The sequence below is a fragment of the Camelus ferus genome, chromosome 14, assembly GCF_009834535.1.
Source record: "Camelus ferus isolate YT-003-E chromosome 14, BCGSAC_Cfer_1.0, whole genome shotgun sequence".
NCBI lineage: Eukaryota > Metazoa > Chordata > Mammalia > Artiodactyla > Camelidae > Camelus > Camelus ferus.
Window position 1 is genome coordinate 49,293,474 of NC_045709.1, and position 17,612 is coordinate 49,311,085.

At 38.1% G+C, this 17,612-nt stretch overlaps 1 long non-coding RNA gene across 2 annotated transcripts in view; it reads right to left on the reverse strand.

The window, feature by feature from the left end:
- Positions 1-4,124: 4,124 nt before the first annotated feature.
- LOC116668702 overlaps positions 4,125-17,612 on the reverse strand; it is a 172,175-nt gene continuing 158,687 nt past the window's right edge. For both annotated transcript variants that reach the window (XR_004325933.1, XR_004325932.1), the window contains 2 exons: positions 5,307-5,387; positions 4,125-4,232 (listed from right to left, as the gene is read on the reverse strand). This is a non-coding gene — a long non-coding RNA (uncharacterized LOC116668702). The remainder of the gene's footprint in view (positions 4,233-5,306; positions 5,388-17,612) is intronic.

Here is a 17,612-nt window from a genome sequence, read left to right on the forward strand (position 1 = left end):
GGAGCTGAAGCAATTTCACAGTAAATGTGGACTGTTTCTTAAAACTTTTTGTCTCAGCAGAATAGACAACAATTCTGTTGTTCCATTTTGCATAAATAAATCAAGTAGAAGCAATATTTGAGAGGTATTTGGCCAATAGAGATAATTTTGGAAATTTTAAGTCAGGTTATTACAGAACGTGACCCACATTTCAGTCACTTCACAGCTACCTCTTCTAAGCAGAGTTGTACAAACACACGTTTAAAGCCGTGTGCTGATCATCACGCACTGATGATAACTAAGATGTCCCAGTATACAACAGTTTACACAACTCTTCCCATTATTTTAATCTTAAGACAATCATTTCACTTAAAAATTATCATTCTCACCTTATAGATGTAGGAACTGAGGTTCACGCTGAGGGGTTACATTGTTCATGCTGAGTTGCCCCAGTACATTAAGACAAAAGTCTTAAAAAGTCTAGTTAAAAACAATAGCCTTGGAATCAGAAAGTCAGCTTTGTTGCCTATTTTAATTGAGAAGTCTTGGTGAATTCACTTAAAATCTCTGATTGACATATTTTTCATCTCTAAAGTGAGGGTCCCGCCACATAGCATTGTGATTGTGCTAAATGAGCTGTGTGAGTGAGAGCACTTGATACATCAGTGTGCACTCTCAATAAACACTCGGTTTCTCCATGTGTGATGCCTTGTTGCCTTCCTTGTTTATTTAACCCACTACCAAACAGACCTGGACACTTGGGTCATGTTTCTGGTAATGTTCAAGGCTGATTCTATGCTGGTCTCTGTCTCCTGTATTCCTAATAGTGGATTTTCATGTCTACACCCATGGAGATCAGTGAGAATGGTACATTTGGCCACCTGCACTTGGGTAACCATAACCTCAAGATTCCTCATAGTGAATTCATCACTTTAACCCTGTTAGTTGTTATTTAGATTTCCCCTTCTCAGGACAGCCCTGTAATCCAGTATTCTTATTCCTAGTTTGAAGTCATTTTGTTACCATTGTCTCAGTCTTTGAGACTCAGAGCTTTCATGCTATTTTCAACTCTGCTCCCTACTTCATTCCCTGAATCCAGTTAGGTACAAAGTCTCATCCTGACAATTTTAGCTTTCAATTGCCTCTCACATCCTTCTCTTTCCTCACATTTCCAATTCCCTAACTCTAGTGCAGGCCCTTTGGCTACACAGCTAGACTGTTGCAAAACCTTTCAATTTGTTATCTTGCCTCTAATTAATTTCCATATCAACCTTATCGTGATTATTTCTAATTAACCTTCCAAAATAATACTTGACTCATGTCATCCTGTTCAAAACCTGTATCTTCCCAGTGCTTTCAAGACCAAGTCTAAACTCCCTAGCATGGCACTAAAGATCTGCCCTCACCGTTGTAATTTTGTTTCCCCACATGCCCGCATAAAATAGGTCTACTGCTAGTCCCAAGGTGCATCTGGCCATCAGTGTGACTCTGGAATTTTATTCTCACCATAGTGTCCACTTGGAATTACTTTGATTCTTCTTCCAGACTTTCTAAAACCAACCTCTTTCCACAACTATGATGACATCTTAGCAAAATAATAACTGATAGAGTGTTTTTCATTTGGCCCTATTTTATTCATTTTTCCTCCCTTTCTACTACTTCCTTCTCTCCACAACTCTATACTAAAAAATTTAAGGACTCTGAGTTTCACTCCCTTCAAACCCCCAGACCTCACAGCGCACAGAGTGTGCACCACCAATGCATGCTAATTAAATTCTGAAAAACCATGCATGTCGCTAAACAAATACAGAACAGATGCTTAATATGTATTTTTCACTTAATTTAAAATTAGCTATAACCCCTTTATGAAGGACCAAAAAAAGAGCAGGTTTTATTTTTATAATGGAAATCTCAATTATAAGACGGAGTAATCAGCATCAGGAACTGCTACCAGTCTGTTCATTTACACCCGACATTGGCCCAGCACAGAGCACTCTCTATTTGAAACATGATGTAATAGATGGTTCAACTACAGTGCAGGTGTTCACAAGCAAAAGAGAAGAGTCAGCATAATTATCTAGTCAATTTGAGAAAAGACTCGTAATTTTGTGTCCCTTAGCTCTCATCTCCATCTTGAGGCATTAAAAGAACCCTTGTTAATCATGACCAAAGTGGTGGATAACACCAGCGAAGACCTATCAGGTGAATCCCGGGACTTTCATCTGCAGTGACTTGCTCCTTCCGGGTCACTGCCAAATCACACCCTTGGCAAGAATATTTCCAACAGCTCTGTCAAGATAATTTTTTAAACAATTTTAAAGCCCACCTGTTAGAAAGTTTTTTGACAAGTTGCTAAGGCTGCGCTCTTGGTCTGAATGTGCCATTTCCTTCACATCTCTCAAGTGAAAAATCACCAGAGATCTCACCAGTGGTTTCGCGTTCATCTGTGCTCGCGAGAGGCTTCAGTGGTTCATTAACAGTAGGCTGATTCCCACTCCTGCTGCCTTTGATTCTGAGTTTAATATAAGCTTCCTATCTCTGTGACTGTCACGGGCATAACGCCAGCACAGAGACGGCAGCTCAGAAACCAGAAAGTTATTTGTCAATCACATAGAGGCGGCCTCATTAGTCATACTGAAAGAATAAATTAATAATGGTAATAATAAGGGTAACCTTTGCATATCACCCAAGTGACTTCTGGGGGTATTGTTTCTAAGTGGCTGTCAGTGTATAAAGACATCTCCTGTTACACATGGAATTAAAAGGGATTTTGTCCTGAGATCCCTTTTAGAAATGTACATTGATTCCGTATTACTCTTCGCCATTCTGTAGTTTTCTTCTGCCAGCTAACAATTGTTCTGCATGACCAACAGAGAATTGTAGCACCTTTGGTTGTGTCCATACTGAATGACTCATGATGCTGGAAAAGTAGCAAGTAAACAAAATAAGGCAACTGAAGTTGGGGATATGTGGATTTTACATATCAGAATCTCTTGATGGTGAGGAGACCTCTTTGGTATTTTTCCCAAAGAAGCAGTGGTTCGTTCACTCATTGGATAAACCGAGCACTAATGAAAAGCAACAGGGTCAAAGGATGCTTTAAAAATCCATTTGTCTCTCCTCGATGACAAAACACTGCCTAGAGATTTTTTTTTTTCCAACAGAAGGGATGAAAAGATCTCTTTTTAAGTAGCTCAGTGAGGTAGGGGAGCAGAGAAGTTAAGAATGAGTTTAAGACACTAGTATAACCTGAGATGTCCCAGGTCTAAATCTGATCAAGCCAAGTTCCCATTTGACCCCAAATCCCTGAGATTTGCATTAAATATCTGGGCTTCAGGTGGTTCACATCAAAGCAAATAAATGGGCAACAGAAGACGGATGGCACACTGCTACCTCACATTTCAGCACTAATTAGATTAAAAAGAGAAGGGTACACCATGAACCTGGAGCAAAGAAACAGTATCAGTGGAAAAGCCAGTGAAATCTGAATAGTGTTTATAGTTAATAGTATTTTACCAAAGTTAATGTCTAAGTTTTGAGAAATTGATCGTCTTAAGGAACGTGTGTTAACATGACAGAAGACTAGATGGAGTGTTGACAGGAACACTCATGCTATCTGTGCAACTTTTCTCTCAATCTAAAATGATTCCCAAATTAAAAGGTAACACAAAGAGAGATAGGAGAGAGAGCAAGAATGATAAATCCCAATCCCTCTCCTGCTGTTGCATTGTTATTACAGGAGAAATAAAATCTAAAACAAGATTATCACTCACTAACATATCCCATCGACATACACGGACATTATAATCCCAACAATTTCCATAATTGCCAAAGTAAAGGCAACTGACTGTTACTAGGCTGGGTTCACGCAACCTCTCATGTCCAAGTTTCCTTTTCCTCTTTCAGCTTTGTATATACACGCCCTTCCCCATTTGTCTAGAAAATACATGCTCAATGTTCTAGATCCCAATTCATTAAAATAATTGAGAGTCCACAGCGTATAATAGCCATTACTCAGAACATGCATAAGGTTCGGTGACTAATTACAAATAAGGGAAAATACAGAATTGACCCTAGTACGCAACCATTAAATAGAGGTGTTATGTTCATCGTGTTCAAATTCAACTAAGGAAGGAGTAAAACTTACATGTTGCTGAAGGAAATCCCTTTTATATGATCTCTCCCAGTTTCTTAACTGCTCTATGCTTCAGTTCCTTCACCCAAAAATCGGAGCTGGCAATAACTTCAGGGTTCTAGGTTTGCCAAAAAGATTAAATGAGGTCATGTCAGCCCAGTTATATTGATAGTAAGCATTCAGTAACGTTTTATTAGAGTTTCTTTGTCACTTGGAATCCCAGTGCTGTAACATAAAAGCTATTGGTAAAAGCAAGGAGTAACAGATAGGAGATGGTGTAAACTTCAGGCCCTAAATTACTCTGTGTGCCTTCTGAGCAGCATAAAACTGCTGTTAAATAGAATTGGCTACATGTAACAAGCCAGCATAAGTGGGTACATGTGAGATGAGCCCAAATTAGAGCTGAGCAAAATTAGCGTGCATTTCGAGTGCTGAGTTCTTACATATTTTTTCATAATGTTTGTTTCAGTCTTGAGGTACTCTACAAAGCTAATGGATGCAGACAACACAGCAAATAACGTGCCAGTGTAAACCCAGCTGACAGCTGCCTAGATCATCTGTCCCATTTCCAGCTGCTTAGGTTGGGACAATTTAAAACAGGATTTAGAGTTCGTAGACAACATATTCTCTCAAAATAAGAGATGTTGCCAGTATTTTTCTTGGGAAGTTAAACAACAGGTGTTTGGCTTCTTGGATCCGTAGGTGTGCTGGGTCTTGGGTGCCTCCTCTTCCCAAATTAGAGCCTTCAGGGGCCTCTCTTAACCTCCAGTGACAGCATCACAGTGTTTAACACCACTAACTGGCACACACGATGATGTCCTGCCCTAAAGGGCCACTTCCTTTCTGGAATGCAAAAGCTGTATGGCCAAGATGAGCTCAGTCCCCTATGGGTGGGTTGGAAGCCTTATTGGGAAAGGTAGAGGCACCCGCTCTTCAAACATTCTCTTCCCATCTTGTTTTTGTTCCGAGTCACAGCCTTAACACACCATCTGCTTGATCAATTCTGCCATCTAGTGGGCACTTCCCATGCCACCACTTTCCCGCGTGGGCTTTCCCCGTCTGATACACTTGAGGGTCAGGTAGGTGTCCGTGCCAGCTGGTAGCGGGTGGGGACGTGGGGGAGGGAAACAGTAACCCTCCCACAAGAAAATAATCATTGGATTAAAAAAGGGAGAGGTTCCTGGGCCCTTACCTCCCGAAAGCCAAGCAGGTAGGAGTCACGCTGTGCGATGTGGCTTCAGATCAGCCTGACAGCAGCAGGCCCAGAGACCACCTGTTAAGAGAAAATCCCCAAATCTTCAAAGGCCTTCCAACGCCAAAAACCTGAGATGAAAATCCTCCTGCGTTTCAGACGTCTTTGAAGGCAGCCCCTAGTCAGCCCTGCCCGCTCCTTCCGCTGAGTGTGCCCCCTCTTTGGGCTCCACGCTGATTTTTTTTTTTTCCTGAAGAAAAAGAAAGGTTATTTGTACCTCTACAGACATACAGGGAAGATGTATGATTACCTCTAACTCAACACCCTTTGCTCCCTAATGTAGTTTACCTACCTTGTGTTGGAAAACTCTGATATTAGTGAATTGTCATGTATTTTAATCATCAAATTAAGACAATGTACTAATAAAAATACCACTCATAATTGAGACTGCAATATCATTTATATTGCCATTCAAAAACAGGTATGGAAATCTTTGGGATTTAATACTGAGTTGGGAAAATAATTATTTCAGTGGTTACTGAAGTATTTCCAGAATACTGATTTGAAAAAGCAAGCAATGGAAGGCTTAGTCAAGAATAAAAATTAAATTTCACTACAAACCAAAATATCAGGATAGTTCACAGAATTTCAAATAAACACAGAATTCAACAGGAAATTTTTACATTATGTCATCACTGATTGTAAAACAACTTAAAAAATTTCCCCAAGAATCAGCATGGTGAAGGCTGCAAAATAAAAAAAAAAAAATTCCACAATATTTTTCTTGTCATAAAATAAATACCAGTTACTGATGGGACATTTTATAGAGTACAAATCAGAAAATAATGATAAAAATAATATAGAAAATAATCATTTGTTTCCCCACTCTCCTGTTCTAAATACTGTTGATGGATACATATTTTGTACTAACCTTTTGATGGTTTTTAATTGAGGTGCTTCTTGTTTTGTGTTTCTGCTGACTTTCACTTATTGCTATCATTTCCTTACAGTTTATAATTTTATTATGAGTTCATCTTTAGTTGGTATTTTATTATTACTACTTTTGTGTGTGTGTGTGTGTGTGTGTGTGTGTGTAGTTTATTTGTTTTTCCTAGGGAGGTCTCATACACTCTGCATTATGGAAGAGTCCATGTGTTTGCTTTCACAGGATGCCCCAGAGATTTTGTCAGTCTAGGACTAGATATTGCACTAATTTCTCAGCTTGGGTATCATACACAACATGGCTGTATAAATTTGGACTCTATATTTAAAGTTCTTATTTCTCACGGGAGATATATTTATTCATCCATTTTAAGAAAGTGGGGGTCCTTCCCGGCTCCTGGCTTTATCTTCTGTGCTTCTATATTTGATTCCATGGATCTATATTTGATCGTCAGTATCCCAAGGACCAGAGCCTTAATTCACATGCTTATAACTTGACTATGGTTACTCTCCTTAACTCTGCACTAGGCGTATTTTTGTCTTTCTTTCTAACTCATTTTGTACTTTTGCTAAAGCAATACTGTTATATTTTACATAGCCTTTCATGAGTTTTAGTTGAGAGGAAGTGGTTCATATTAGGTCAGTCTACCATTTTGCTGGAACTCAATTCTTTCCCTGTTTGTATGTTACCTCATATAGTTGAAATGGCACCCTTTGTCCTTACACCAAATTACTTCTTAAATTAGAAGAAAAATAAGTCATGTCATTCAACCCCTTCCAAGCTTCCAGGGTCAGAATCTAAGTCCTGCTCCATCTGTCCATCTACTTAGACGTATCCAGCACTGCCATCTGTTTCTAACGTGTTTTATATTATGGTGTTGTGACCACTGCTTTTTGACATTTATTAAGAACCACTAGAGTGTAAAAGCACCAAAATGTATAAATAACAGACTTAATATTCTTATAAAAAGCAAGTCATTCACCACACAATTATAGGGAATTACATTAAAATCTATGCACTCAATATTTCATAGCTGGAAACTACCTTAAAAACCATCTCATTGTAACCATGTTTTTATAAATGAGAAAAGCAAGGCCCTGAAGGTTCAAGAACAATTTCCTAAGGTCTCTGTGATACCTCTACCAAAACAGCACTAAGGCACTAAGTCTACTGTTCAGAATCAACCTGACATTCTCATGTTAAAATAAGTACCTCTTTGATCAAACTGACTCATCTCTTCATTAAACGTATTAATAAATCTTTGTGCAATTATCTGGGGATGTGGACAATGGTCTATGCGATGTATAACATTTCTGTTTCAGTTTTCTAAACTTTTTAGAGCTCACTCATGTACTTGGCTCAAACAATTTCACCATTTTCTTTTTAAAATTTCAACATAATTAATGGAAACATGACAAAACACCAACTAACAGCCTTTATAAATGAATACAAGTCATTCTGCATGTACATTTGTAAATGTTTTATCAACATTATATGATATTATTAAAACCCCTGATTATATAAAATCACATAAATTTTTCTTCTCTCATTTTACTCTTAGTTTTACTTTTGTGTAATCTGTGTTTCTTTTTATCTTTTGTTTGTTCTGATGTGTATTTTATGGGAACACAGAATCCTATAAAGACAGCATGATAAGATCAGGACACAGCTAAAGCGATTACTTTCACAGCCATTGCCTGCTCCTAGACCTCAGTCAGAAAGTTTTCTGTTCACCAGGATTTCAGGATAATATTTTATCTTTTCCCCAAGTGACTCGACTCTTTTTTTTTTTTTTTTCCTGAAAACCTGGAGATACTTTAAAACTTTTAATGGCCAATGTTTTCTCTAAGACAAAAGTAATAACTCTATACACAATTTCCCTAAGATGTCAGTTATACCAATATAAAATTAGCAACAAGGTTTAAGTAGATTGATTCTTAATTCTGAGTATCTGAAAAGAATACATAAACAGTGATTTTCCCAAGGGCCTACGCTAGTGCTGGGCTAGAACGGCAATCTAAAATTCATTTGGTATTTAGATGAGGGCAGATATTAGTTTCTTCCCCAAACATATAACCCCCTGGCAGGCATTTTGAATTTACTCACTCATTCAAGAGATGGTATTTAGGATGTGATTTTGGTTTTTTTTTTTCAAAAACTGGCACAAAGATTAGGTAACTAATATGTGAAAAGGCACATTGATAATTAAAATGCTACAGGAGGCCTGGCTCTCCAAGGTTTGGTTTTAGAAAGTGGTGCATGCCAGATGTTTCAGAGAAAAGCATAAAATCTACATTATGTGCCTAATTGTACTGTATTGCATCACAGAGACGGGGATTTTTTTTTTCCCCTGACCACAGCTGGTGATAGCAATATGCCCTGAAGCATGAAAGAACCAGGCACCCTGAATACAGGGCTGCTCCTCACTATGCTTTTTCTGGAAGGGTAGGGGGAAATTTTAGGCTTCAAAAGTCTCTATCTACACAAACATAGCACTCTCAGTTTAACAATATCTGTGGCCATGGGTTACATACCAACCAGATTAGCCACTATGGTGAGGAATGAACTGGGGAAGGAAGCACCTGGCAGGAAAGCAGACACTCTTGCAGATCTGGGTACTGGACAAACCATGTTTATAAGGGGGTACCACTGGGGCTCCAAAAAGTCCCTGGTATTCATGAGGATCTTGCCTTGTTAAAACATGTCACAAAATTGAGCTGGTCCCCATAGGCTACTCTTCTCTCATTATGTCAGGAGCTGGCCATACGAAGGAGGGAGGAGAGGAGGGGAAAGTGTTAACATGGAGTAGTTGTGCCTTTCAAACTGACACTCACTGTTGCCCTAGTAAAACCAGAGTAGAGCCTTCCAGCCTTGCTCCCTGATACATTCTTACCTAGAAAGAGAGCATTTCCATGTCAGCAAAGAATTCTATCTAGATATGGTGTCTATTGCATCTTATACAAAATAATTTGGGGATGTCCAAATGTCTGGGGTTAATTTCTCCATTTTTTCCTTTCCTGTTAAAAACATAATGCAAGCTATCTACAAGGGATATCCAAGTGTTCGAGGGAATTGCATTCCATATGCCATATTCAAATTTTGTATAGGATAACACCTGTCTCCAAAAAGGAAGTGGATTATTTTTAAAACACTTATTAAACTTAAATTTTTTCTTTAAAAAATTAGTCTTTATACGCTAAATTATTATTACATAAAATTGTACATAGCTAAATACTCAGCTTTTAAGGTACTCAAAAATTTTAATCTGTACACATTTGATGATAGATGGAATATAAGTTGCTTTTTATTTTGAAGTTAGTGAGAATGTCCTAGAGGAGTTAAATAACTTTCCTTTTCTTTATGTTTCAATATAATAACTTTGCCCCTCAAATTTACCATATTCTGCAATATTTGCATTACGTAGTCATGGAACCAGCATGGCGGGCAGAGGTCCTGTTTGCTTTCCCAGGATACATCATCAGCTTTCATGTTCCTACTGTTCTTCCTCAGTCTTTTCACTCTCTCTCTGAGTTCTGTCTCATTCTCCTGTATCAGAATCTCCAATTTGCATTTCACTTTTTTAACTTTAAAAACTTTACTATCAATGCAATGTAAATGAGTGTAAAACTGTCAACTTTTAATGGGAAGAATAGTTTTGTGTCATACTGCCACCTAATGGTGTCCCGATGCTTGACCCCTTTCAAAATTAATTGCACATATTTAACAGAAGAACCAGTTCTTAATTAAAATGCAATCCCCAGATTTGAAGGATTTTTAGGGAAAAAAAAGTCTTATATAATGCAAAGAATGAACACATTTAGAAACAGTTTTCACTTTTTAAGCTGTTTGCATATTAAAGTAGTGTATTTTTTAGAGCTGATTTTAATATCAAACAGCGTAACCCAAGACATTTACTCCTGTGCTTGTACTCTGACAATTTCTCTCTGAGCTATAGCCAAAGACTTTCAATAATTATCAACCTGCCTATTACTTTGATAATTCATATTTGTGTACATTTCCTGAGGTTTGTCCACTGGGGCTGGCCAAGACCCGTGGGTATTTCCTCTTAAAGGACAAGCCTGTATTTCCTTCAGTGCTTCTATCATGCTCAGAGGAAACAGTTATCTTTATGCACGGAGACTGGAAAAACACTGACCAGCTCTCGGTCTAGTTTCTTCTAGGTCTGTAGCTGCTATGAGCACTCTGTAGTACCTTAGCTGAGGAACTGACTTCCTGAACTTCTGTTATCTTACCTCATCTCTTGGTTGAAAAGGTAGAGTAGTTTATTTCTAAGTTGCCTCATAGCTTCAAAAATATGTCATTTTCATGTCATATCCATCTAGGATGCATTTAGAATCATAGTTTAATGCGATGTCATGGACCCAAAGCCTTTAGAATTATAGCTCTGTTTCTGAAACCATTTGATACAGCTAGAGGTAGAAAATAGTGACTATTTATCAGGTAAATAAATTCTGTTTAGCTGTTAAGAACACACTTATCCCCACGTTGCTAATCTGGTCTATCAAATTATCTGAAAAATAAGCAATTGTAAGATGATTTTTTTAAGCGCAAAGTAAGAGAATGTACACAGAATAAAAATGAGTCTATTATGATTAAAATAATATTCACAATAATATATTTTATATATGTGTGTATATGCTGTGTTTACATAATATGCACGGAGAAACAAAGAAGCATGTTAATTATTCTGACATGGTGTATTTTAGGTCTAACAGAGCTTTACTGTAAGTCACTAGCAATGTAAAATATCAGGGAGAAGAAGAAAAGAGTATATAGTCAAAAACAAGAATACAATAATAACAAAGCAAAATCAGGATTACAGAAGCTCATTAAATCTGATGGAGACAGGTAGCTACCTAACACACAAAGAATAGCAGAGTTTGGCACAACACTGACAAAATGCTCTTCAATTTTATTCAAATTTATATTTAAGAGGCTTCCACTGAAAAAATGAAAACAATACTTCTGGGTCCACCTCATGAAGTTCGTGATTTCAGAAATTTTCAATGTGTAAAATTAACTCTTAAAGCAGTTTACATGTCTTCAATTAATCACTCTATTTACTAAGGAGACAAAAAGGAGGAAATGGAAATTTTTACGCAAGGAGAATTCAGGAGATTAGGTTTAAAAAAAAAAAAGACTAGTAAAGATAGTAGAAAACAGCTGGGGAAGTTTGAGTTTGAGATTAGAAATAAACTCACACACTCTCACGCTTTTTCTCTCTTTTCTCCTTCCTTCCTTCTCTCCTTCTTCCTTCTCTCCTTCTTTCTCTTTTCTTTTTCTTTCTTTTTTTTTTTTTAAACCTTTTGATAATTTTCAGTTACGTTACACAGGTCTTAAGGAAAAGAAGAGAAAGAGTCCCATTCATTTGGTCTTATCTGCCAGGAGGTATCTAAGAACCAGTGTGGGTAAAAATAATCCATCATTCCACAGTCATGTATACACCATAAACTCTCAAGGATTTATAGTGAAATAAAAATGTTTACTGCCTGCCTGGATGTGTTTCCCAGAAACAGAGGAACCGACATCTAGCCCAGAGTGGTAGGCATGTTATCTGCTACTACAGACAAAAAAGGAATACATTTCTCAAACACACAAATAATAAAACCCCTGAGTAAGTTCTGAAGGGAGGGAGACAAGCCAGAGGAAAGGGGCAGGGGCTACAAATCATTAAGAAGATTTAGGTTATAAGCCAGAGCCCAGTACACACGCCCAAATTAAAAAAGGAGTCCCAGAATGGGAAGATGAAAGTATTTCAGAATTTGGCAGTCATTAGAAGCACAGGCTGGGCATTCATGTGTCCTATTGTGCTTTTCTGACCTAGATTAGTCTAGTTACTTAGAACACAGCAGTATAGCTTTGCAGTAACGTTGCCCCATGGCTTAATTTCCCAATTAAACTTAAACAAATTTCTCAAACGCTCATAAAACCCTTGGTGGCAAGATCAGTGCACCTGAATATTTAATTATTTGAATGTCAGTCTGAGACATAGATAATTGGCAGCTAATAGAAAATGCCTAAGACCCGAAAACAAAAGATTCTCCTACTGCTGACCAGGGAATAAGTGAATAAATTTACCAAAATAGAGATACTTTTTTTGTTGTTGTTGGTACCTTTATCCTAAAGAAGTAGAAAGGTGCTAGAAAGTTGGAAAAATACAAAAAATAATTAAGAGAGGAAAAAAGATCATTGAAATGTAATTTTATATTTAGGGGCTGAACTTTGGCTGTGGTTAAATGATAGAATTAATATTTAGAGATTTTATATATATATCTCCAGACTAAGTGATTGTCTATCAGAAAATACCAGGGTTAACCTGGATGAAAATACTTTTCCCTTCTTTTGCTATAATATTTCAGCATAAGTAAATATGAAGCTAAGCAAAATAAATAAATGCACCAGACAACATTTAACAAAATAAAATTAATCTAGTGACCCTCATAAATCAACTTAATTATATGCCTAGTGAAATGGCTTGAGACTTGGCTGGGAGATGATAAACCAGAGGTGGTGGAAAAAGAGTTATTGAGCTCAGGAGAGGTCCCAGTGGGAAGCCCAGGGAATTAGTACTGGGCTCAGTCTTACTTTACATCTTAATTACTGATTTCAAAGAAAGGCTAAACTGCACATTAACTAATTTGCAGATGGTACTAAACTGGCAAACACTGGGAATTGCAGATTAAAAATCCAAAGGGATTTTAAGAAGTTAGAAGTAGGAATCAGTAAAATCCCATCCTTTAAGTCATGATAGCGATGGTGATGATGGAGCTAAAACAAAAACTCCGCTTTAAATTCTTTTGTGGAAACATCATGGAGAGAGATGAGAAAGAAAACAATTTTCTTCACGTCATTGCGTCAGGAAACCTAACGTGCAGAAGCACTGACAGAGCAAACAGGGAACCAGATGTGATTGAAAGGATAGGGGTGAGGGATTCTAGTAATACTACGAGTGGATTTCCTCGATCAAAAACCAGCTAGCCCACTTCTCTTCGAGAGGCTGAGAACTATGAGTAGCCCACTGCCACTATGTGTTCATTCCCTTCCTACCGCTCGACTCCTCAAGTAGCAACCTCGAATTCTTACCCTTCGTGCTGCCATTCGTCTCGGAACCTAGGGATTCTTCAATTGGAGCTTCTAAACCACGTGGTATCTGTGAGAATCAGAGGACGTGATGATTGACATCCCTGTCTGCCTCCCATCTTTTTTCAAACACCAGTGGCAGCAGGCTGAGGTGGGGTCGTAGGAAGGACAAAAAGGATATCCCTAGAGCATCTGAGAGAACAAGATGATGACTGGCCAACACTGTTACCGAAGGAAAAACATTTCCAAAAATTGTCTGAAAGCCTGAAAGGATGAAAACGAGTTTTGAAATGAAACAATGGATAAAGTCAGCCTAGAATCTATCACCAGGGAATGAAGAATATCTATCTAGTGGAACCTCCAAGTGACTCTGAATTCAGAACTAGCCAATGACCAAGTATAAGAAAGGGAAATGAAGTTGAAAGGGGAGTCAATAAAAATCTTTTCTGGGACCACTGTACCAGTCCATGCACCCATCACAGTGCCACACCCAGCACAGAGCACAGGTAGTTGGCATTCCCTCCAGGCAGAGCATGGCAAGGCTACTGTCTAAAGAAACTGAGCCGAAGCATAAGGGGAAACTCATAGATTCCAATGCAGCTGTTACTTTTCCAACCACTGAAAGTCTTTCTAATTCTGGAATTTAATGAGGGGGCTGGAGGCAGGCAACTGATTCTCTGTCTATTTGTCCTGAAGGGAAACGTCTTAGCCTTGAGGCTACTGGAGCAGTCTTGTTCAGGTGGATAAAGGTGGAAAAGTGTGGTTACCATGCCCTCCTACAGCATGGAAGGGTGGAACGATTGATATGCAGACTTGGCAGGGACCTAAGCATCCCCTTGGGCTGGATCAGTCCTACATAGAATTGCCAATTATAATTCCCTCTTAGGAAGAACCTTTAGTTGAGAAATGCAATAGCAAGGGAAACTCACCCAAGCTACCCTTTTCTTCTATATCAGCCCTGAATGGGTAACCAAGCATCACCAGACATATGAAGAAACCATATGCAAACCAGTACCAAGAAAGAGAGTAACAATCCAGTCTGTACCCTGGAGAAAATAAAGATATTCAGAGGATCCCTAATATTTTTAGAGATAAGGACATATTAGATGCATAAGATAAGAGTAAGGAAAAAATAGGATATAATGACTATGACCAACGCAAGTTTAAAAAAAAGGCAATTAAAAACCTCAAAGAAAACAAACAAAAAATCCTGATCATGAAACACATGAAATGTACTTAATGCTTGACATGAACTTAATAATTGATGAAGTACTTAAAAGGATAATTGAGTTGACTTTCACTCTAAAACATTTTCTTAGGGTGATCAAGAGAGGAAGGCATTGAACCTATAAAGAGGAAGCTGATTTGAACATACAACTTGGCTTGGCAATGAATAGTAGGGGTATGATCAGACTGGTGTAAAGATTGGTTCTTGATTTTCATGTTTTATCATCAATGTACTATCAAAAGGTGAGACTTAGTTGGGGTTATTGGAGAGGTTGCAACTGTTGATAATCTCAACAAGACCAAAGTAAACATATAGCTGCAAGTTGGACTGTTAGGAGGAAGAGTATTTGTGCAGAAGAAGGGCCAGGACACCCACAACCTCATCTCACAAAGAGGAAGTCGAGAAGTATTGCTTAAAGTTGATGAAAAAATAAAGAAATGTTAAGATTATTATTAAAAGTGACAAGAAGTTTCAGAAAGAACTAAAATAATGATATACACTAGTAATTCAAGGAAAAAAGAGTAGTCTGAGATAAACCCTTTTATTTTATATTAAGAAGTCAAACGATAGTTTTGAAATTTTGTTACTCAAGAAATAAGGGTAGATGTACACCATCTGGAGTTATGAAGGGAATTATCACTGCAAACTAGAAGAGACAGGTAGAAGAGCTTACCTCTGGGGAGCAGAACTGGAGGCGAAAATCGTAAGTTCTTTCACTATATTTGATATAACTTGCATGCATGTTCAAAAAAATGATGTTCAACACACTTCATCTATGGTACTTTGTTTTAAATTAAAGAGCATGGAAATCAAAGAATAGAATAGAATGGAATTAACACTGTTAACAGATAATCACTTTTTGATTAGGCAAACAGTTGATTTACACAAAACTTGAGAAATCGTATCTGCAGACATCACAGGAAGACCGCCGCAGATAAAATAACGTGTGTACCTGTGCCTGTGTGTGGGTGTTAATGGTCCCTCCAGCTGCTATCTCTGCCTCTATCTCCTTTAGGCTTTAGATAACTTCCACTGACATATATTGAAATATCCTACAAACATTAAGGATGTCTTTCTGCCTATAAGATACATACAATTTCCTCGATAGGGATCTTCATAATTCTGTGGCAATTAGCCTTACCTGCCTCATCTCCCAATGGTCAGTAGCACACAGGTTCTCTGTCCTGGCCAAGCTGGACCACTTACTGTCCTTAGAGATGAGCTTTCCACGTTTCTCTGACTGGTCTCTCTAACCTGAATATAAGCTCTGTCAGGGTAAAGGACCACCTTTCCTACTACTTTATGTATCTCACAACGCTTAGGACTGCGCCTCCAACAAAGTAGACTCTTGACACATGTTTTTGGTTAAGCAGATAAGCGTATTATAACTTGCCTTTATAACTTTTGAAATAGAATGATGGCATTCAACTTAATGTAAATGACCTTAAAGAACTGTGAAGTTTGTTTTTTCTTATGAGACAGAGTAGCATAGAAACAAACACTGAAAGAGGGGAGAGGGTATAGCTCAATGCTTGAGTGCATGCCTAGCATGCATGAGGTCCTGCATTCGAGTTCCAGTACCTCCGTTAAAATAAATAAACCTAATTACCCCCCCAAAACAAAACAATACAAAAAAAATTAATAAAATAAATAAATAAATAAATAAATAACACTGTAAGAATTTGGAGACTAAATTGATTCCTGTTTCCATCACTTCCTACCCACGTGACCTGGGATCAGTTACATAGCTTACCTGTGCCACAGTTTTGTCATCTATATAATGTGGTGACAAAATACCTAAAATACTCTGTAGTATTGTTGTAAGGATCAAGTGAAGCACACAGTGTTCAGGATTGGGCCTAGTATTTTGCAAGTGTTCTAAAAACAGCAGCTACTTTGTTATTTTCAGGACAGAAGAACCTCAACATCTCCATTGCCTGACTGCTAACACAGATGTCTGGCTCACGCAAAGTCCGCTGTAGGTCAGTGGGAGGAGGAGGTACACAGAGGACTTGGCTCCATGTGGGCACTCAGGTACCTAGGTCAATGGACACTACCTGAGATATCCTCGTGACGGCAGCAGTGACAGAGACAGCTGGGGGTCTTGGGCTGGATCTTTTATTTTCGGACCTATAAGTGGTAACCATCACTGCTGCCCAACCTCAAGAACAGCAAGGGGTTAAGAAGTGTGTGGGAGGGCATTAAGTAACCGGGACACCTCCTGTTTCTGCCGCACGTATTATAGATCTATGGAGGGCAATGACAACATGCAGAGTTACAATCTAAAAGTCCAAAAGATCAGAAGGTTATTCTGAATCAGATTTCAGAAGTACAAATTTTTGAAGCTATGCTACTGAACTAAATACTTTCACAAGAGTCATTATTGGTCTCACTTATGGAAATCAGTATCTCCAACAAATCTGAGTGTGACTTTTCATGTTTTTAATGTTTTGAAGTTATTCAGAGATCTGAGCTGGAAGAGATCTTGTTTTTAAAATAAAAAGTTAACCTTATATTTAGCCATTATTTTCAAAGTATATATGCTGAAGTTTACCATATTAAAGCTGCACTTCTTATTTGCTGCCAGCAAGGGGAGTTGTAAGAACTCCGAGCTTCCCCACTATGATGCTAAAATGAGGATCTAAAAGGGAATGGAGAAAGTTATAGATTTAAATGAATCACTTCCCTAAATCAGCAGGGTTTCCTGCAGAAGAGCAGCAATGGCTTGGAAAGCTTTTGAGTATTACATCCGATTTAGTAGCAAAGGGCACTTTTTAAAAAAGCTTTTTGTGTAAAGATGCTCCTAAGGTTTTTCTCCAGTTTCTTTTTGTTTTTCCTAAATAAAATCCTTGACTGTGTACCCACTCACTTTTTGGGGGGGAAATAGAAATACCAAAATACATTACTTTTATCTGAACCTATAAACTCCCTGATTCCGGAGGGGGCAGTGTGCAGCAGAGCTGAGCCCTTCCCTCTCTCCTCGTGTTCTTCAAGCTTCCTTTTGCTTTCCCAGCAGTGACTTCTGATGTCTTAT